The 22,644-nt window shown below is 39.8% G+C and overlaps 1 protein-coding gene across 11 annotated transcripts in view; it reads left to right on the forward strand.

The window, feature by feature from the left end:
• Nucleotides 1–2,036: 2,036 nt before the first annotated feature.
• Nucleotides 2,037–22,644, forward strand: part of FKBP5 (FKBP prolyl isomerase 5) — a 116,896-nt gene continuing 96,288 nt past the window's right edge. For 4 of the 11 annotated variants that reach the window (XM_046006364.1, XM_046006363.1, XM_046006362.1 and 1 more), the window contains exons 1-3: nt 2,037–2,161; nt 9,508–9,579; nt 9,810–9,913. The gene's annotated coding sequence lies outside the window, so the exon portion shown is untranslated. Of the gene's footprint in view, nt 2,162–2,816; nt 2,952–9,492; nt 9,580–9,809; nt 9,914–22,644 lie in introns of those variants that run through there. The other 7 variants (XM_046006366.1, XM_046006365.1, XM_046006359.1 and 4 more) reach the window with 5 other exon arrangements.

Consider the following 22,644-nt stretch of genomic DNA (forward strand, 5'->3'; position numbering starts at 1 on the left):
CCAGAGCATGTGACATGACCACACAGCCCTGCAGATTTGCCCATATTGCTCCTCGCTGTTCCCTCAATTACTAGGCTTTTCCAGGTCTGCGTGCTTTCTGCTCACACTATCCTCTGCAGTCCGGGGATCCCCTTCCTTCCTCTTCCACATCCGTCCGTCTGGCAAACACCATCTCTGAAGACTCCATCTTTTAGGAGTCAGCTCTACTGTCACCTCTTCCGTGAAGCCTTCCCTGCCTTTCCCAGGAAGAGCCAATTGCTTCTTTTTGGAGCTGCCCACTGTAACGTAAGTGGTATTGACAGGTAGTGTGGATGTTACTATTTCCCTGGCTAAAGCTTTCAAGGGCTGCCACAGTGTCTTTTCACCTATGTATACTCTGCACACAGCACTTGCTATCAGTAGATTCTTTTCTTAAATTATTTATTTGAGAGAGCGCATGCGCACAAGAAGGGGGAGGAGCAGAGGGAGAGGAACAGGCGGACTCCGTGCTCAGCCCAGAGCCAGTTGGGGGGATTGATTTCACAACCCTTAGATCATGACCTGAGCTGAAACCAAGAGTCCCACACTTTACCAAGCCACCCAGGCTCCCCTGTTGGTAGATTCTTTTTTTTTTTTTTAAAGATTTTATTTATTTATTTGACACAGAGAGAGAGATCACAAGTGGGGGGGAAACAGGCTCCCTGCTGAGCAGAGAGCCCGATTTGGGACTGGATCGAGGACCCCGAGATCATGACCTGAGAAGGCAGAGGCTTAACCCACTGAGCCACCCAGGCGCCCCTGTTGGTAGATTCTTAATCAGCTTGTGTTGGAAACTTTTAGAACAGATCATTGAAGGATAAAAGGTTGGGTTTGGGTTTAATCACCAGTGTCTTCTTGAATTAATGCATGAATAAATTGTTTCAGTGGCATCTGGTAAAGAGGGAAACTTCCAGGCATTAAGTCAGGCCCCTTGCCCTTAAGGAGGTTTCAGTGTTGGTTCTAGGTGCCCTCTCGGCAGGCACCATCTCCTGAAGGCAGCGATGGTGATTTGTTGAAGAGGCTCTTCAGAAATACCTAAATGACCAACATGACATAATGCAGAGAGCAGATTTGGAGCTAAGGGATGTGGCTTCTGGTTATGAGACATCAGGTTTCCACAGGTGACTATTAAGCTCCAAAGCTATGGGACTTTAGGTTTCAGTTTCCTTAACAATGAGAGGATTGACCTAGTTATCCCCTAAAGGCCAGGTGGGCCAACTCAAGCCTCTCTTCTGAATCTCTATGGGGAACTACGCAGAGGGAGCCACCCTTCCAGCCTTCGCGCTGGAGGAGCTTGGCCCCTCCTTAAGGAGAGTTTGCTCAGCAGGTCTACCCTTTGTTGATGACAGGGGTGGGATACGACAGGGGGCGATCAGAGAACACAAACATTTTTTAAGGCCCTTTGCCATCTCAATCGCCTAGTATCTCACGCTTGAAAGCCACGGCGAAGCACTGTCTTCACAGTCACTCAGTGTCCATGCGGAAATGCATGCTAAACTCGGTCTCAAAGTGGGATTTCCCCAGCCTCAACTGGGCATCTTTGACTTCCTGGTGCTAACCCGGTCCCCTTACCTGACACAAACAGCCAGGCCTACCTCTCTCCATCCTCCGAGGGGTAGGCCGGGTAAACAGAGAGGAGGGCAGAGCTTTCAGAGATACTATTCAGATGTGAAGTCAACTAGCTTGTTTAGGCATGAGTTTCTCTGGAGGTAAGAGATGGTGTGAGGGGGCGTCGGTCAGTTTCCTCCATCCCTTCCCTCCGGCCCCACAAAGGCCAAGGGCCAGACACGTGGGCCGCTATGGAGGGGCGGAGTTTACACTAAGGCGGAGGTGCAAATGGACGGGGGCGGGGCCTCATTTGCATGGACGACGCGCGGCCACCAATCCGGACAGGCGGAGCGACAGCCCGCGCGCCTTTTGGGGGCGGACTGACAGCCCCAGGGCCCTATGGAAGGCGGGTCCTGCGGCCGGCGGGGGCGGGACCGTGCCGGGCGCTGCCCGGGGGATTCGGGCCGGTTCGCGGGTGCTGCCAGTCTCGGGCGGCGGCGTCCAGCGCGCGGACGGCCTGCCGGGCGGGCTGGGGGCCGAGCAGCGCGCGGGTGAGGCAAAGAGAGACCGGGCCGAGGAGCAACCACTGCGACAGGTACCGGCGCCATGGCCGTAGGGATGGGGCGGGCGGCCGCAGCGCCCCAGGAGCCGAATTCCCTTCTTCGCGGTCCGGGGGCCGCCGCGCTGCGGCGCCCCCTCACGCACGGGTTCCCAGCCCCCGGAGCTGCACTTCGGGGCGAACGGTGCCGGGCAAGCCTCGAGGCGAGCGCGCTGGGTGCCCCTAGCCCCACTGCGGAGCCCCTCTGCGCCCCGCCGGCCCGGTGCTCCCTCTCGGAGGCGCGGAGTCCGGCGGCCGCGAGAGCAGCTCCCCGCCCCCGCCGCGCTCCCTCTCGCGGAGGCGAGGCCGGTCGCGCCCGCTTGTCCTCACCCGGCTTTTGTTTCCCGCCCGAGGTGACAGGTCCCGGCTCCGGCTCCCGTCGGCAGCCCCCGACTCGCCCGAGGCTCGGCGCCTGTGACCGCGACCGCCCGGAGCAGGCTGCGGGACCCGCCGAGAGCCGGGCGGCGCGTGAGCAGCAGCCGCCGCGGGCGGGAGAGAAACTTCGCCTTCTGGGGCCCGGGCGGCGGGCGAAGTCGAGCCGGGGTGAGCGGTGCGCCGGGACGCCGCGGGCGCGATGGAGCCGCGCACACCTGGCGGGGCCCGTGGCGGGCGAGGATAACGGAGTGTCCCGCGGCTGCGCTCCTCGCTTTCGGTTTGCGCTCCCCGGGCGGTGGGTGTGGATGCGTGTTCTCCGTTTTCACCTGCCGCCATGGGACAAGTGGCTGGGATACAGCATCCCGGTTCGCGGCCGCTCTTGGAGGGTGCCAGTGCAGCGCCGTTCTAACAGGTGATTATTCTCTTGCCAGGTGAAAGCCAGTTAAAACTTGTTCTAGGGCTCCTCATTCGGTTCACTCCTAGAACGTTAGAACTGCTTCCACTGATGTCTGAAAAGCTGTGCTGGCGATCGTATAGAAGCCAAACCCAGTATTGATTAAAAACAAACCCAACCATTTGATGGGGTCAGCGTGTAGGACGAGCTTGGAGGAACATTGTAGTCTTACTTAACAGTTCGGTTTCTGCAGTGGTGGCAAAAGCATAGTAAGGTACAAAGTAAATGGAGAATGCAGAACTCTAGATATCTGTGGTTCAGGACAGCGTGTACAGCGTTTGGCCGCCATTCAGTAAATTCTGCATGAAGTAGTTTGAGCTCGTAGTTTTGGATTTACTTTTCAGGAGGATGTTTTCCAGTGGAATAAGGCTTAGCGTTGAATGGGAGCTTTCTTTACCTCGCTGAGGATAGACAGGAGTGTTTATTTTCATTGTCTTACCATTTTGTTAGATTGTGGGCAAGGGAAAAGTTAAGGCATATTTCGGTTAAGTATTTTTAATAGTCTATGGAATTCTGTCTCCCCCCGCTCCCCCCCAACACCCGAGGGTTTTTACTTAAGAGAATTATAGTAGCTTTCTCTCTTGCTGTTTGAATCAAAATTCAAGGATAGACTTGAAAGATTTTTTATTATTTTAGGGAAATCTTTATTTGTCATACTTTCACTTAACCATTTTCTCTTCGTCTCTCTCCCAACTGACCTCCACTTAATCTACAGTTACGGCCCTGACCAATGTAAGGCATCTACAGAAAAAAATACATTTAAAAATAATACATAACAATTTTTAAAATGTGGTTTTTACATATTTAAATTTATTTGTAACACCTGATTTAGCTCGATTTTTTTCTGATGTGTCTTTATCATCTTCTGGGGATGATTTATATTTAAAAGAAATGTAACTCTTTAAGAACAAAGTTATAGTTTTGATTTAATTATGCTACTTTATTAGTATTTTACTGAATTGTAATTTTACTATTTACCTAGCTAATTAGTAACACCATTTAAAGCTGAATGCTTTAACCAATAGGCTTGTTGTGACTGGGATTTTTAAAAACAAAATCAAAGATGGTCTTTATGAAATGTTTTCTGTCACTAAAACAACGGGCTTAAATGTTACGAGGTCTTTGTCTTTACAACATTTAACAGAACAAATATTTTTCTGAATCTTTAATTTTTTAGTTATGGTAGTTTAGGTGAATTTCTTTTTTAAAACATAATTTTAACCAGTTCAACATGAAAAACATAAAATACTGGATTAGGCAACTAATTAAAACTTCAATTTTCTGTTTATTCTTGGATTGGAAGAGAACACATACTTTGGGTTATTTAGTTTCCTAAAAGTTTTTTAGCTTAGAATGAATCAGTCTAGAGAAGAAAGAACATTGTCTTTCTGCAGCTGTAGAAGAAATTATTGCTATTAAAGCTAAGTTGTCTTTTTGATGCTTACGGTAGGTTGTCCTGTAGAGTGGGTTTTATTCTGTATAAATAGTTGTAAGGAATCTTATAAGTCTGGGGGTCTTCATTGTTTTGGATGATTTAGGTGATTGTTCTTTAAAGTGTATAGGAATATACTAGTTTTAACTACTGTGTGTAATTTACTATGTATAATAAGTATTATAATCTGTATCCTATGGTGATATTTAAATATACCACATATGAAAAACTTATATTTCATAGTTTTATTTATATAAAAGCATAATTTAGGAACTTTATAAAAGTACCTTTTAATTGAAAACCCATTTTCAAATTCAGTTTTTTCATATTTTACTGGGTTTTTTGTCCACTTTAACTTGTGGTAGACCATATCATAAAATTATCAACCACATTTCAGTTTCAAAATTAAGCATAAGTTGAAGTCTCACATCTATATGGTAAACATTGTGAGTGTATTTAAGTCATTTATCCTCAGGTGTGGTTCCTTTTGAATTTTGAATTTGGGAGTGGGTAAATATTTTTGAATGAATAGAACCACAAAAAACAAGGACATTTATTAAAATAGCTAATTTGAAGAATAAATCAGATGACCCTGTTAGACATGAATGTGGCTTTATTTGACAGTTACATGCATGTTATGCCAGAATATTTCTATACAGGCCCTTACTGTAATTTTTCACAATTCCTAAAGAAAAAAATCTGTACATTTTTTTTTAAAGATGTTATTATTTATTAATGAGAGAGGCAGAGGGAGAAGCAGGCTCCCTGTGAGCAGGGAGCTCGACTGGGACTTGGTCCCAGGACCCTGTTATCATTAACCTGAGCAGCAGGCAGATGCTTTACTGGCTGAGCCACCCAGGCACCCAAAGAAAAAAATCTATATTGTACATATTTTGCCACACCAAATTCTGTAATTTTTTAATACTGAACAATCAAATATGTATATTTTATAATTCTGAAACTATTTGAACTTTTATTTATTTATTTTTTTAAGATTTAAGTAATCTGGGGCACCTGGGTGGCTCAGTGGGTTAAAGCCTCTGCCTTTGGCTCAGGTCATGATCCTAGGGTCCTGGGATCGAGCCACACATGAGGCTCTGTGTTCAGCAGGGAGCCTGCTCCCCCCACCCCCCTGCCTGCCTCTCTGCCTACTTGTGATCTCTGTCTGCCAAATAAATAAATAAAATCTTAAACAAAAAAAAAAAGATTTAAGAAATCTGTACACCTGGTGTTGTGCTTGAACCCACAACCTGGAGGTCAAGAGTCACATGCTCCACCGGCAGAGCCAGACAGGCACCCAGAAACTATTTAAACTTTTTAACCTAGCTGATTAATAAATTAGATTTTATTTTATTATACATTTCTGAATTTTCTACAGTGCATTTTGTTTTTTCAAACGATCTCTGGCCAGTTTTATTAAAGAAAAAAAAAATTTTTTTAAGATTTTATTTGACAGAGTGATCACAAGTAGACAGAGAGGCAAGCAGAGAGAGAGGAGGAAGCAGGCTCCCCGCTGAGCAGAGAGCCAGATGTGGGGCTCGATCCCAGGACCCTGAGATCATGACCTGAGCCGAAGGCAGAGGCCTAACCCACTGAGCCACACAGGCACCCTATTAAAGAAAAATTTTGCATGATTTACTTTTTACCAGTCTTTTCTGGCATGCGCTTAATGATATCAGAATCGCCTGGATCATTGATAACCAGGTTGCATACTCTGGTATTTTCCACATGCTGTGTCCAATTCAGTATTACTGCCACTTTAGTAATGAACATGTTTTGGCCAACGTGATGTAGTACTGTATTTCAGAGTTCCTCAAGGCAGGCAGTTGTTGGCTAGGATGACCAGTTTTGCTTGGCCATCTCTGATCATTTTGTCTGCTTGTACCCCATCATGTAATGTCCACTCACATTGAGTTGGAGCTCAGAGATAATCGACTCTAGTGACTTTTGCTTCTGTGCAGCCACCATCTTCTTGCTTTAGATGCAGGACAGCCCCCAACCAAGAGCAGTCGCCAAGATGGCCAAGGAGAGAGGAACAATCTACAGGGCATTTTTAACTTCTGATAATACATCCCCAAAGCGTAAAAGAAAATGAAATCTACACACATAGGAGATTAAGTGGTTGTTAGTATGAAAGTAACTATTGATTTAAAAACAGTAACCAGGGACGCCTGGGTGGCTCAGTGGGTTAGGCCTCTGCTTTCAGCTCATGTCGTGGTCTCAGGGTCCTGGGATTGAGCCCAGCATCAGCCTCTCTGCTCAGCGGGGAGCCTGCTTCCCCCCCCCTCTCTCTGCCTGCCTCTCTGCCTGCTTGTGATCTCTCTCTCTGTCAAATAAATAAAATCTTAAAAAAAATAAAAACAATAACCACTTAAGTGTGACTTAATTTATGAAAAAGATACATACCAGGTAAAAGACTCTTCTGTCGGAAGAGACAGCTGAAAATTAATTATAGTAGGTCCTTATGCACCCTTGTAACTAATCTGTGTAACAGGTTACTAAGGATATTTTAGCAGTATTTGAAACATTAAAATTCAAGTACTCAAAATAATTATATCTCATGTTTTTTTATGAAAAGAATTGGCCTGTACTCGGTTGAAACGTAAAATTTAAGGTTATATATAATCGTTAAATGGAGCAAGTTCATTTTATGCTTAATTTAGTATTTACTTCCAATCTTTTGGAAAATGGCTAGTTAATGAGAGTAAAGGACCACCAGAGGGAGTATGGGGTCTACACATTTGCTGTATCTGTTTTCTACTCTTGGTCTGGAAGAAAAACACTTTAAGAATAAGATTGAACCCTCCTACACTGTTGGTGGGAATGCAAGCTGGTGCAGCCACTCTGGAAAACAGCTTGGAGGTTCCTCAAAATGTTGAAAATAGAGCTACCCTATGACCCAGCAATTGCACTACTGGGTATTTACCCTAAAGATACAAATGTAGTGATCCGAAGGGGCACGTGCACCCGAATGTTTATAGCAGCAATGTCCACAATAGCCAAAATATGGAAAGAACCTAGATGTCCATCAACAGATGAATGGATAAAGAAGATGTGGTATATATACACAGTGGAATACTATGCAGCCATCAAAAGAAATGAAATCTTAACATTTGCGACAACGTGGATGGAACTAGAGAGTATCATGCTTAGTGAAATAAGTCAGTCGGAGAAAGACAACTATCATGATTGCCCTGATATGAGGAAGTGGAGATGCAACATGGGGGGTTAGGGGGGTAGGAGAAGAATAAATGAAACAAGATGGGATTGGGAGGGAGACAAACCATAAGAGATTCTTAATCTCACAAAACAAACTGAGGGTTGCTGGGGGGAGAGGGGGTTGGGAGAGGGGGAGTGGGGTTATGGACACTGGGGAGGGTATGTGCTATGGTGAGTGCTGTGAAGTGTGTAAACCTGGCGATTCACAGACCTGTACCCCTGGGGATAAAAATACATTATATGTTTATAAAAAAATAAAAAAAAATAAGAATAAGATTGTAATTCTTTAAAACAGGAAAAAGATAATGAAAGTTGGAGGTTGTAGCTGTTTAGAGCTGCTGTTGTTTTTGTAACAGTTAATCGAAACTGTTTTCCTAGTTTTAGAAAATGGTACAATTATTAGAAAAGTGAAAATGATGTATTTTCAGAGTGAATAATGGGTTAAGTGAATAATTACACATCTGCGAAAGTTAAGGAACATCCAAATGCTAAGAATGTTTTTTAAGATTAAAAACGTAGTACATTAGAATTGTGTGTCCTTGAAGTTGCTCATTTTTGGGGAGGAGGAATAAAAGATGAACAAAAGGGGCGCCTGGGTGGCTCAGTGAGTTGGGCCACTGCCTTTGGCTCAGGTCATGATCTCGGGGTCCTGGGATCGAGTCCCGCGTCGGGCTCTCTGCTCAGCAGGGAGCCTGCTTCCCTCTCTCTCTCTCTCTCTCTCTCTGCCTGCCTCTCTATCTACTTGTGATCTCTCCCTGTCAAATAAATAAAATCTTTAAAAAAAAAAAAAGATGAACCAAAGTCAAACACCTTTAAAATAGGGTGGTTTCATCCTTTTATAGTAGCAAACCCTTCCTAAAGCAGGCAGTGGTAAATTTCTAGAACCACTTGTAGCATTCTGCCTCCATCTTGGCAATTTATAAGTGATGTTAAATGAGGATCCACTTCTAGTCCCTAAAAATGATCATCTAATTATCAAAAGCAGGGTTGCAAATTTCAAACCGATCTTTTCAAAAATCAGATTTGTATGTATGTTCCTTAATGTTACTATCTCTGGAAATTAAAGAACCTCCTCTGCTTTCAGCTGAAAATTACGCAGTGGAATTTCAAAGTCAAGATGTGTTTGTCATAGACTTAATGCTGTAGTAAATTACTTTTTGGGATGGAGAAAACATTCTAGAGATTGAGTCCTTTTCAGAATATATTCTCTATGAAGATGGAATGGTCTTTACCTATGTTGCGTAGTAGCCGATGGATTATTTCCCTGTTTAACTTTTTTAAAAAGCAAGACAATAAGATAAAACTTGTAATTTTAACACATATTTTGGATTTTACACCTTGCATAAAAAATTATTATGTAGTGGAGGTAACATTTAATGTTTTGAAGTTCTAGTTTGGGGAGATTTGTTATGAGAAGGAGCTATTTTCATTGAAGCAGAACAGGGCAACTTAGATGGAAAGAAGTCTGTTTCTCTTTTGAATCATTCTTGGGTTAAAACATAATGCTTACTAAGAAAAATTAAACAGACAGCTTTCCCATCTTAGATTTATTTTCACTATGAACTTTTAAGTTTTTAAAAAATATCTTTGTTGGTTCCAGGTGGACTCCTCAGAATCTCTTCATTTATACACACACTCACATAGATAAAACACCTATATTTTTTGTATTTTATATAACTGTATATTTTTGCGATATGTTTATGGGCAATCAGTCCATCTTTCTATACTATATGACTTTATGGGTTTATTTATATGTGGGAACCCTCCCTTTTTTAAGTGAAATCTTATTGCATTAAGGGGAGTAAAGTACATGGTTTGCAAAAAGATTGATGTAAAATGTTCATGCAGCTTTTTTCATAACAGGAACGGACTACTGATTCACACAACATAAATGAATCTCAGAAATATATTCAGAGCAAAAGAAGCCAGGCACAAGTATGTACCAAATGATGCCATTTATGAGAAATATAAGAACAGGCAAAACTTTAGGTGTGGTGATAGAAATCAGGACAGTGGCTTCTGGGTAAGGGTTGTGGTTGACTGGAAAGGGGCAAAAGGGAGCTTTCTGGGGAGATAGAAGTATTCTGTAACTTGACTTGGGTAATGCTAATTCAGTGTATACTTGTTGGGTAACTTCTTATTTTCATATAATTTTTAACTTACAGAGAAGTTGCAAGGCCTAATACAAGAACATCGAGATTCACCGTTGTTGGTGTATGCGCTTGATCAAACTTATTGAGCTGACTACTTAAGATCTGGGCACTTTACGGTATGTAATTTTTACTTTAATTAGGAAGAAAGCTACAACAATTTGTTGAAGAGGACAATGATCTTGTTACCTGCAAAAAGTGAAATACCTCAATTCAGACTTCCTCAGTGCTTTCAGTAGTGATGGGGAAAAGGAGAATCTCTGTCAGCCTTTTTTGGTCTTCACATAGATGTACATATGCCGCTTCTCTCTAAAGTTTCCTAATGACCTGTTTCATTAGAAGAAATAAGATTCTGAAAATGATTCAAGGCAGAACTGCCAGCAAGGAAACCCTGCTTGATTTTGTTATCCTATGCACATCACCTAGGAAGTGAGACTGATAGCTAGCAATACTTTCTAGGAATTGAAGGTATTACTCCTGTTAAAAGAGTTGTACCCCTACAGTGTGCTAGGTTTTGCACAGACATGTATAGTTTTTATTTCTTGGAACTTACAGATGAAGAGAAGGCAAACAAATCTAGTTATCATTTTTGGGTGGTGCTGTTTATCATAGAGAGGAAAGATACGCGCTTGTAAAACATATATACTATTCTTGCTTATCAGTAAGTGGTAAATCTAAGCGGTCAATTTGTTCTCTGCTAGTTGCGGTACTGTCATAGTCTCAGTAGAGTGATACGACTTAAATTTCATCCATTTAAATCCTAGCTTAAACTATGACCATTGTTAAAAACATTCAACTTTCCCGCCTCATTAGTTTATATAATTTTAAATATTTGTTTCTAATTTATGGATATTGGTCCTTTTTAAAATTTTTTTTGCATCTATGTAAAAAGTTGTTTATTTGATTATTTACTAGAGTGGAAGATGTTTGAGATAATATGACAGCTAACCAGCATGTCCAATGAATTAATCATTGATACTGGGGATAAATGTTTATTTTCCCTTTCCTAACTAAAACTGTACCTTTATATGGACTATATATTTTCTTTAACAAAAATGAAAAGTTCTTTGAAGAGAAAAATAACTCTCCAGCGTCAACCAACATGGGTAAATGGATTTTTTTCCTTTTAATGAACATATTTATAGTCCTCTAAAATGACACAGGATCTTTTCCCCTTTCATACACATTAAATTTCATTAGTCTATTGAGAATCAATAAAACATTATTTGAAAAGTTTTTGTCTGTTAGAATTTTGTTTTGAGTTGTCAAGCCTTAACAACAGATAGAATTTTTAAGATATTTGGAGTGCCTCGGTGGCTCAGTTGGCCTTGATTTTTGGCTCAGATCATGATCACAGGGTGATGAGATGGAGCCCCACCTTGGGCTATTGCTAGGGGTGGAGCCTTCTTGGGAGTCTTTTTCTCCCCCTCCCCACCCCTCCCCCACTTGTGTTCACGCTTTCTCAAAAAAAGTTTTGTGGTTTTTTTTTTTAAGATTTTATTTATTTATTTGACAGACAGAGATCACAAGTAGGCAGAGCAGCAGGCAGAGAGAGAGAGAGTGGAGGAGGCAGGCTTCCTGCTGAGCAGAGAGCCCGATATGGGGCTCCATCCCAGGACCCTGGGATCATGACCTGAGCCAAAAGCAGAGGCTTTAACTCACTGAGCCAACCAGGTACCCCAAAAAAGTTTTTTTAATTGAAAAGAATTTTTAAAATATCTGTAGGTAGGCTTTTTAAAGACTTTTTTTTTACTATGGAAGTTTTAAACTACACAGACTGGGGAGAATAGTATTATGAACTTCCATATACCTATTTTCCAGATTTATTAAATATCCGCATTTTCGTTCAGGTACTTTTAAGTTCTCACCACTATTGTAAAATAGTAGTAGTATTGGTGCATCAGATTTTTCTGTTTTTTTCCAAAAGTTCTGTTACAAATAGAGAAACTTCAGAAGCAGCATGTTTTAGTTCAGAGACTTGACTTTGGACAAACTCTAATTATGAAACTATTTTAATTGTTAGGTTTTTTCTGTTAATTCATAGGCTAAGAAAAAAATTAATTTTTTTAGCTTTTTTTTTTTTTAAGATTTTATTTATTTATTTGAAAGACAGAGATCACAGGTAGGCAGAGAGGCAGGCAGAGAGAGGAGGAAGCAGTCTCCCCGCTGAGCAGAGAGCCCAATGCGGGGCTCGATCCCAAGACCCTAGGATCATGACCTGAGCTGAAGGCAGAGGCTTTAACCCACTGAGCCACCCAGGCGCCCCTTTTTTTAGTTTTTCATTTAGAACAAAGCAGTGCAAATATTCCATATCTGTATGATAAGTATTATTCATCTGAAAGGTTAGGTTATCTTCAAATTGTATTATCTGAGGGTTGCTATTGTTTTAAATGTTTTTTTTCCGTAACCTTTTGTTTCTCTATAAAGTTAATCATTGCTCCGCTTTCTAGACCGCAAATCTCTATCTTTTGTCTAAACTTGAGGCCCAAATTTTTACCTATGTCTTGAAACTAAATATGTTTAAATACCATCCCTGTAGCAGCTGCACACGAACACCCCTCCCCTTACCCCCAGCTGAAAAGCTCTTCCCAGTTTTCCTCTTCAGCTGTTAGTAACTTCATTATTCTTGTTGGTTATTTTTACCCTTACTTCCTAAGTTCATTGAGTCACTAAAACAGTTTGTTTCTGACTTTATAATGACTCTTTTAATCTTTTTGTCCTTTTCATTTTCAGTATAATAATCTTGATTTGGTTAAGATGTTAAAGCAGGAAATTGTTCCTAATCTATAATGAACTTCATATACATTAAAAGGAAGCTATGTTCCTAAAGTAAACTAAGACATTTTCTTCCCTTCCAGAGAAGGTTTCAGTCAGCCTTCTATAGGCAAACACATCAGTATTAAGGCCTATGTGTTCACTGTATTTAAGCTAAGGTTCTATTTAAGACTTCAGGATCAGCTCAAATACCCTGGAGTACAGTGGCTGGCAGGGCCCTTGAGTCTGAGATATCACTAAATTAAATTTAGATATCCTAATGGTTGTTAGGATTAACGGGACCCTTCTACTCTACAATACAAAAGCCTAGAGAGAGGAGTCTGAGCATAAAGGAAGTGAGGGAGCCTGAAGGGAGTGTGAGTGGTGTGGAAGAGAGTTTCCCAGGATTATTCTGATTTTTTAAAAAAAGATTTTATTTACTTATTTGTCAAAGAGACAGATCACAAATAGGCAGAGAGGCAGGCAGAGAGAGAGGGAAGCAGGCTCCTTCCTGAGCAGAGAGCCTGATGCGGGACTTGATCCCAGGACTCTGGGATCGTGACCCGAGCTGAAGGCAGACTTTAACCCACTGAGCCACACAGGCACCCCTATTCTGATATTTTGATTTAAAATATAAGTTAACATTTTTAAGTTGGTGATGGTGACTCTGCCAGTGATAGGACAGTTTGGTCCTGAAGTCCTGCTGAACTACAAATTTCTTGGGGGCAATAGCTGCACCTCTGGTCCTGAATCCTTATTGTTCAGAGTCATGCTGCAGAGTAAGTGCAAGTTGAACTTCATTGTGGTTAGGACTGATTCTTCAAGGTTGTTCTGTGGTGCACTACAGATGAAAAGTGTGGTACAGACTCTTAAGTAAGACTATCACTACACTGTGATATTGAATAACATATATAGCTTCTCTGAGCCTCATTTCCTCATTTGCAGTACTGAGGGGCAGTTGTGAGGATTAAATGAGACTGTACATATAAAGGCACTCAGCCCAGAGTCTGGTATATATCTCCGATATGTTGATGACATGTCATTTATAGTACATTAATAAGCACTTTTATATTTCAGATCCTAGCTTCTCTTAGGTTCTAAGTAGTGTTGTTGCAGAATAAGTGAGAAAAAAGCCTGTTCTTAGAATATGTGCACAAAAGATAAATAACAACCTAGGTTCAATGGTAAGTGGTAAATGAGTGGTTTACTTAAGGACTCAAAGAGACAAGAATAATTGTTAAGCAGCTGAGAACTTCAGAAAGGTAACAGAACTTGATCTGAGCTTTGAAGGACTAGTTAGCAAGTTCAGAGGACAGTCTCCTTGGAGCCGTGTTGGAATCCTAGCTCTGCTGCTGTGTAACCTTAAGCAAGTTACATGACCTCCCTCCTAGGATTGTTGAGAGAATTAAGTGAGCTGATACGTGTCAAATACTAAGAATGGTGCTTCAGATATGGTTAAAGCATGATAAATTATTAGTGTAAGTTGAGAGAAGAGAAAATACATTTCAGAAAGCATTGAGTGATAATGAAGGGGAGATAGTCTAGGTTTGTTTGAAATGATGAAGTGAAATTGACTGAGGGGAATAATCTGTGGGAAAATAGTTGGTGATTAGTTGGGGCAGAATTATGAATGATCAGGCCAGGTATTATGAGGTCCTTTCTGTATGTACTGAGGGAACGTGGGGAGGATGTCTTGGGTTATTTGTGAGGCATTCTTGCGTGTTATAGATAATGTTTCTAAGTCTGTTATCTCTGGCATTTCTCTCTTTCTTTCCTGATTGCAGTATAACTGAAACTTATATTCAAACTAATTTTGACAGTAAAGCTCATGAACTTCTATCATGAACCGTTTGTCCACTTCTTTTTATAAACATGAATTTTGGACTTTTTTCTCTCCATATTCCAGTTGTTTACATTATCCTTATTCCTTTTCTGCAGGTTTTTGTCTCCGTTCTCAGAAACCCCAGGCTGGATCCTAAATCGCTAGAGCCTTAAAGTAGAAAGAGCCAGGGAGACAGAGAGGAAGGGAGGGAAATAACCTCTAGTCCAGCCATCTTGCCTTTCAGATGAGGACATTGAGGTTCAGAGGAAGTTAAATCACATGTTCAATTACTGAGCTAATTACTGAGCAGGCCTGTACCTTTTAGAGCTAAACTAGGGCTGTTGTTGTTTTTTTGTTTTTTGTTTTTTTTTTATTGTCGTGCCTAGTGTGATTCTCAGCCACGTGGATGGAAATTATAGTAGTACTACTGATAATTTTTCTACTAATTGCTATTAAAAACCAAGATAAAAAATAATTTTACCACTGGGAAAAATGTGATAGTAATTCACACTTCTTAACAAGAAGTCCATGATTACCTTTCTTGGATGAGCGTTACTATTCTTAAAGTAATATTTGAAACCAAGGCTTCAAAATCTGCCTTAAGAAAAGGGTTTCTTTCTTTCATTTTTAGAGATTTAAATTATAAATACAATAGTGTTGTAATCATAAATAGCATTTTCAAAAAGAAGTGGGCTTTTTGTTTCTATCATTTTACAGATTGATATGCTGGTAAGATTAGCATGAAGGGTTGGGAGCTGTTGTACTTTGACCTCCCGGCCTCCAACCCAATACTTCTAGTACAGTAGTCTCTTAAGTTTACATCTTTTCTAGCCTCTAAGATTTTAGTATATGCCACACATCATGGTGAGAAACTTGTTTAAACACTGTTTTCTTGTACACTGTTTTCCTATGGAGATGCAGTGTGGTGGAAGATCTGTAAAGCCCTAAGCTTAGTTTCACTCTAGATGCTCAATAAATACCCCCTTTTTACAGAGAAATTTTTCTTCTCATATGTAAATAATGTCTCTTCCTAGCCAGCAAATAAATCATTATCACACTTGGGTTTTTTTTCCCCCTTGAAATGTATTGTTTTAACTTTGGCAAGATGGTCTTCCTGCATTTGGAAAATTTGCATGGTGTACAAAGACTTTTGTGTCACTTTAAGTGTAATTTTATCATGAAATCATTTTGTACCTGGTAATAATGTTCTATATTCTTCCCCATGATTACAGAAAGAAACAGGCATGGGTTACATAAAGATGCCCCGGACCTTTGCTTATCCTGCTATATTCTTTCAAAGAAAGTAGGCTTCTGGACTAGATTCATTTTTACTAAAATACTAATTTTTCTTCATTATTTTCAAATACTGTGAAGTTGAATTATATAATCCAAGTGTATACAAAATTTTTTTTTCCATGTCCTCAAAGCTTTGTATCAGATCGCTTACTTCTGTTTCCCATGGTTTGGTTTCTTTTTTCCCATCTTCATTTTTTTGAAGGGAGAAGGGATTTTTTTTTTTTTTCCTCTGTCTTATAATCTGCAACTTGTTTTATATTCGGAGGATTCTTTAGGTAGAAGCCCTGCAATTCTTATACATTGAGAAAGAAAGAGACGGTTGATGTTGGAACTTTCATTCTTATATCAGTAATATGATTTATATTTCCATTTTTATAAATCATTAAATTCCTGTTATTGCTATGTGAACTGTCATGTACCATTTATATACGCTCTAATTATGTTTGGTCATATTAAGTTCATCCACTGTTGTCAAAAGTGGAAATACCACGGCTGGGGTGTGTTTATATATTGCCTCTGGATTTGTAGCCATTGACGAACAGGAAACTGAAAGCTGAAAGTTCAGGAAATGTATTGAGACTTTGTGGAAAAAATATATATAATACTTAACTGCTGAAATTCATGGGCATTTGAAGATTAAAATGTTTATATGTGAGTTTAGTTAGAGATGAATATTGTGGATTCTTAAAACAATGCTGTCAGATGCTTAAGTATGGTAATAGATGCAGTATGTGCATTGTAGGCCAGGAAAGTTGTGCAATGCTAGAGAAAAATGCAACAGATTATTATATGTGTTCAACTGTATGCTTTCAAGAAGAAAAAAAACAGCTGGCACATCCGTCAAATTCTTCAAGGATGTCATATTTTCAGAGACTTGCAGTTTTTGGTTTTAGTTTAGTTTATGGGAAGGGGAGGTCTCTATGTTATAAGGTAGCCCATTTTACTCTTAGGAAGTTCTGATGGTTTAAGTTTTATTTTCTCATTTTGAATTGAACTTTGTTTCCCTATAATTTATTAATATATTCTGTAGTTTTCTTAGTGTTGAAAATAAGATATTAATTGATCAAAATTACTTAATTACTTAAAAATTTAAATGTATGCAAGTTTTTTTTTTTTTTAATGAGGCATTTTAGGTGCCTCATAAAATACTATGCATAGGAACCTTTATTTTTGAACTGATTTTTTAAAAATTTTTGTCAGAGGAGATGTGATTAATGTATATGCCTGGTAACCTGTATTTCCTCTTACTGTACTTACCTATTTTAACAGGCTGTGGTTTATATGGATTCAACATTCTTACTCTTGGAGACAAGTAGGAAGTTTTAAATCTTAGAAATGGGAATTTTTTGAATATTGTATTTTTGTTGCTGTTCTGTTGTATATTTCAACGAAAGAGTTGACTAATGACTATTTCACAGCCACATGAAATGAGAATTCTTTTTATTACAGTGTTCTTTTTAGGAATTTTAGCTGCATTATATGTCTGTGGTTTTGGTCATTTTAGTAGTCTCATTAAAATTAGCCTCTTTTCGGCATTGATTTTGGTTTGTATCTGTTAAGGTCATATGTTCACCTCTGAACCATTTTGGCAGCTAAGGGAATAGAAAGCAATGGCTTGGCAAAGATTCGAGATTACTGATTCCACTCCAGGAGGTGAGCAGTGGCTCCCCACTGGAAAGTCCCAGAATGCTGTTTCTAGCAAAAGAAGGGGAGAAATGGACTTGGGGCTGACAAGACAAGGAGTCTCAATAAGGCTAGACCACAAACAGAGTGGGATGAAAGGATAAGAAGTTGAATTTCATGTGGTAGTTGCTCTGTTGTTGCAGTATACAGTTTTTTCAAGAACAAGAATTTACTATTATTATACTTCTCGTATATGTTCTATTCTACAGCTTTTTTTTAAAAAGATTTTATTTATTTATTAGACAGAGATCACAAGTAGGCAGAGAGGCAGGCAGAGAGAGAGGAGGAAGCAGGCTCCCTGCAGAGCAGAGAGCCCGATGCGGGGCTCGATCCTAGGACCCTGGGATCATGACCTGAGCCGAAAGTAGAGGCTTTAACCCTCTGAGCCACCCAGGCGCACCCCCTCTTCTAGAGCTTCTTATGCAGTACCTGTTCATTGTACAAAAATTTAGTTAATGTGTATAAATTAGTGAAGAAAATTAATATTTCATATAACATTTTTTTCCCTCCTCAGATGTTCTTCTCTTAAACTTCATTTAGCATCTAGCCTAATTCTTTTATATTTGGAAGTGTGCTTGTTGAACTATTCTTTCTATAAATTGTGCTTCTGATAACTTAAAATTAATTATGACAGGAATAGGAGTCCCATTTTTAAAGCTTTTGTTTTTGTTTGATATAATTTACCTATTAATTTGTATCTATTTTATGGGAAACTGTAAGCATGAGAGCAGATAGATACCTAGAAGTCAGAGTGGCTTTTACTGAGGAAATGGGAAAAATAGAGACCAAAATTCCTTTGTTAGCTCTTTGAGAGCGTGGTCTAGGCTTGTCTTGTTCACCATCATGTCCGTATCCTCAGGCACAGTGCTTGGTGCACAGGAAGTATTCCGTAAATGATTGTTGAATGAATGATGAATGGGTGCGTTTTTTCATTAAGCATTGAGTGGCTTGTATTTCCTGCACTGTGGATGATCAAGATCGGTTATATTCATCCAAAATTAGAACTTTTGCTGTGAACAGCCTTTTTTATTCTTTTTAAAATTTATTATTGAAATATAATTGACATGCAATGTTATATTAGTTTCAGGTGTACAATATGTATATTTTAAAATTTTATTTATTAGAGAGAGTGTGTGCACAGGAGAAGCATGTGTTGGGGGAGGGGCAGAGAGAATCTCAAGCAGAATCTCAGGTTGGCTCAGCACTGAGCCATGACCTGAGCTAAAGTCATGAGTTGACCACCTAACTGACTGAGCTGCCTAGGTGCTCCTTGGGTGTATATGTTCATTCAACAATTCATTGCGCTACTCAGTGCCCTCCATAATAAGTGTAGTCACCCTCTGTCACCATACAAAGTTATTGCAGTATTATTGACTATATTCTCTATGCTGTACTTTTCATCTTCATGACTTATTTATTTTATAACTGAAGTTTTGTACCTCTTAATCTGTCTCATCTATTTCACCCATCCTCCCACCCACCTCCCCTCTGGCAACCACTAGGTTGTTCTCTGAATTTAAGAATCTGTTTCAGGGGGTACCTGTGTGACTCAGTTAAGCGTCCAACTCTTGATTTCAACTCAGGTCATGATTCAGGGTCCTGAGATCAGGCTCCATGCTGGGCATGGAGTCTGCTTAAGATTCTCTTCCCCTTCTGCCCCTCCCCACCACCCAAGCTCACAGGCTTGTGTCCTCTCTCTCTCTCTCTCTCAAATAAATAAATAATTTTTTAAAAAAAGAGTCTGGTCTTTTATTTCTTTTTTTCTTTACTTTTTTTGGAGGAGGGTCAGAGGGAGAGGGGGAGAAAAAATCTTAGGCAGGCTCCATGCCCAGCGTGAAGCCAGATGTGGAGTTCAATCTCATGACCCTGAAATCATGACCTGAACCAAAATCAAGAGTCAGAGGTTTAACTGACTGAGCCACCCAGGCACCCCTTTTTCTTTCTTTTTTCTTTTTTTTTTAAAGATTTTATTTATTTATTTGACAGAGAGTGAGAGATCACAAGTAGGCAGAGGCAGGCAGAGAGAGGAGGGGAAGCAGGCTCCCCACTGAGCAGAGAGCCCGATGTGGGGCTCGATCCCAGGACCCTGCGATCATGACCTGAGCCGAAGGCAGAGGCTTAACCCACTGAGCCACCCAGGCGCCCCTTTCTTTCTTTTTTTAAGTGAAAATTTAATACTGATTTTTTAAAAAATGATACATATGACTTGAAAAGATACATGCACCCGTGTGTTACTGATGCATTATTGACAATAGCCAAAATATGGAAGCCACCTAAGTATCCATCAATAGATGAATGGATGAGGAAGGCATGACGCACATGATTATTACTCAGCCATAAAAAAGAATGAAATCTTGTCATTTGCAACAACATGGATGAACCTAAAGGGTATTATGTGAAGTTAGACAAGGACACATACCTTTGATTTCACTCAGGTGGAATCTGTAAACAAAACAGAAACAGACTCATAAATACAGAGAGCAAACTGGTAGTTACCAGAAGGGAAAGGGTGGGAGGATGGATGAAATAGCTGAAGGGGATTAAGAGGTACGAATTTATAGTTACAAAATAAATCAGGGGATGTAAAGTACAGCATAGGGAATATGGTCAATAACATTGTAGTAACTTTGTATGGTGACAGGTGGTAACTGCTTATTATGGTAAGATTTCATAATGTATATAAATATCAAATCACTGATGGTATACTGAAACTAGTATTGTATGTCCAACCATACTTCACTTAAAAAAAGGATATATATGTATGTACCTATACACACATATACACCCCAAAAAGAGAAAATCCCTTGTTTCTTCCCCTGAATCTCATTTCAGGATTAACTATTAGTGGTTTGTTACTATTTCTTTTTAGATATCTTCTCGCATTCACAAATAAATGAATTTCCTTTACACAAATAGAATAATAATAATGTACATCTGTTTTGTGACTTGCTTTTTTCCCCTCCCTTCAAGTCATTCTTAAATATCTTTCTGTATTAATTCACATACAGCTGCTTCTTTTTTTTAATTTGCTGTATAATACTCCACTGTGGGAGGGATAGTAATAGTCCTGTAAGGGGACACATAAGTGGCTCAGTCTGTTGAACATCCAACTCTTGATCTCAGTTCTGGTCTTGATCTTGAGGTCACTGGGCATGGAGCCTACTTAAAAAAAAAAAAAAGTCTAGTAAAGAAGTTTTAGTTTGTCCTATTTCCTTTTTTATACTATTACAACTATGTTGTGCTTAATATCTTTCTGCATATAATTTTTCTTCTGTGAGAATATCTACAATAATTTCCTGGAAGTATTGCCAGGCTAAATGATATTTTGCACTTAAACTTTATAGATATTGGCAAATTCACCTTTGAAATATTTTACTACTTTGTACTTTCACTAGGAATATGAGGTGTTATTTTCTAATAACTCTGCATCCTTTGATTTTGCTGATTAAAAGAGTTCAACTTTTTTTTTTGAAAGATTTTATTTATTTATTTGACAGAGATCACAAGTAGGCAGAGAGGCAGGCAGAGAGAGAGAAGGAAGCAGGCTCCCTGCTGAGCAGAGGGCCCGATACGGGACTCGATTCCAGGACTCTGGGATCATGACCTGAGCCGAAGGCAGAGGCTTTAACCCACTGAGCCACCCAGGGACCCCAAAGAGTTCAACTTTTGAAAACTAATCCTTCCCATAGTAATTTGAGATGTTTAGAAGATGATAGATTAATATATTTCCATTACCAGATGTAATTAGCTGAAGTCATGTGGACGATGGTGGTCAGTGTTGTCTAGAGACCTGTAGTGTGCTTTGCACAGATTCAGATCAGAGAGGTCAAGATGTTGGTTTTCTCTAGTTTTTTTTAAATTTTTTTTATTCTATTTTTTTTTTTAAGATTTTATTTGTTTATTTGACAGAGAGAGAGATCACAAGTAGGCAGAGAGGCAGGCCGAGAGAGAAGGGGAAGCAGGCTCCCCGCTGAGCAGAGAGCCCGACTCGGGGCTCGATCCAAGGACCCTGAGATCATGACCTGAGCCGAAGGCAGAGGCTTTAACCCACTGAGCCACCCAGGTGCCCCAGTTTTCTCGCGTTTTGTCTTAGAATGTTTTCAAATAAACATTTATTAGTGATGTTCCAACGGGGTAGAAGGCTCTGAGTGCTGGTTTGAGAAGTTTTGGATTTGTTGTGCTGGGGAGCCATTTAAAGTCCTTGAATTGGGAGTGTACTGTGTGTGCGAGGCTTTACTGGCAGTATGTATAGAGTGAATGGAAGTGAGTGTGCTGGAAGTAGGTAGGTCAGTGGGACAACTGTGGTAATTCAGGAAGGCAATGAAGAAAACCCTGAATATGGTGATAGATACGAATTTGAACGTAAGGTAGTAGGAAACACAGTGAACAGTTGGCAGGTCCTGTTGGTGAAATGGAGAAAAAATATATTACAGTTGTAAACCTAGGAGAATAGCAAGATAATACAGATTAATGAAATAAATAGAGAATAGGCCAATTTTGGAAAAGTTGATTTTCTTCAAAAAGGTAGGGAAATAAAAGGAGGTACCGAAGTATCTAAGGTTAGGCAATTAGAGATCAGAAACTGCAAAAGGGAAGAACGAGCAATTATAACTAGATTTGGTTATAATAGACGTAGCTGCAAATTAAGAGTGGTAAATTCCAGTATGAAGTAGCTGATGGGAAAAGATGTTGGTTGAGAACTACATTTTGGAAAGGCATGCTCTCAATAATGGAAGATGGATTGAAAGAATCAGGGAAAGAAGAAATTAATAATCTGAGGTATAGGGAAAGAATCAGGATATGTATCTGCATATGATACAGTATTTACTTGGTATTTTCCAGGTAGATACTTTGTTCTTTCTTTGGTAGCGATACCTCAGAAAATTTTAATAGTTATTTTAAAGATGGATTTGAAGTTAATATTCTACTTGAAAAAGGGGTCTTGGAAAAGTAGTTTTGGTGTCATATGCTATGTTCTTTTTAGTTTTATAAAATGCTTTCATCTTTTTTTAATATCTCTGGGTCCTAAACAAGAAAAAATACTGCTTACTGCTGGATAAAGTCCAGATACCTTGTGCAGTTTAATTGGTCATTTAAAAAAATGTTTCCTGGCTTATGAAATGTGGCTAATAACCACTGGTAAGAATCTATCCTTTTAGGACATAGTAAAATCTGTCATAGCACTTGTCAGGATGGAGCCAATTCACAGGAAATGATCTAGGATCAAAGTCAGGACCTCTGACACTATGTGAAATGATTATAGTTGCAAGTTCAGGAGTCATTCTACCTGGTTCC

Source organism: Meles meles, chromosome 5 (assembly GCF_922984935.1).
Source record: "Meles meles chromosome 5, mMelMel3.1 paternal haplotype, whole genome shotgun sequence".
In the NCBI taxonomy this organism is placed as follows: domain Eukaryota; kingdom Metazoa; phylum Chordata; class Mammalia; order Carnivora; family Mustelidae; genus Meles; species Meles meles.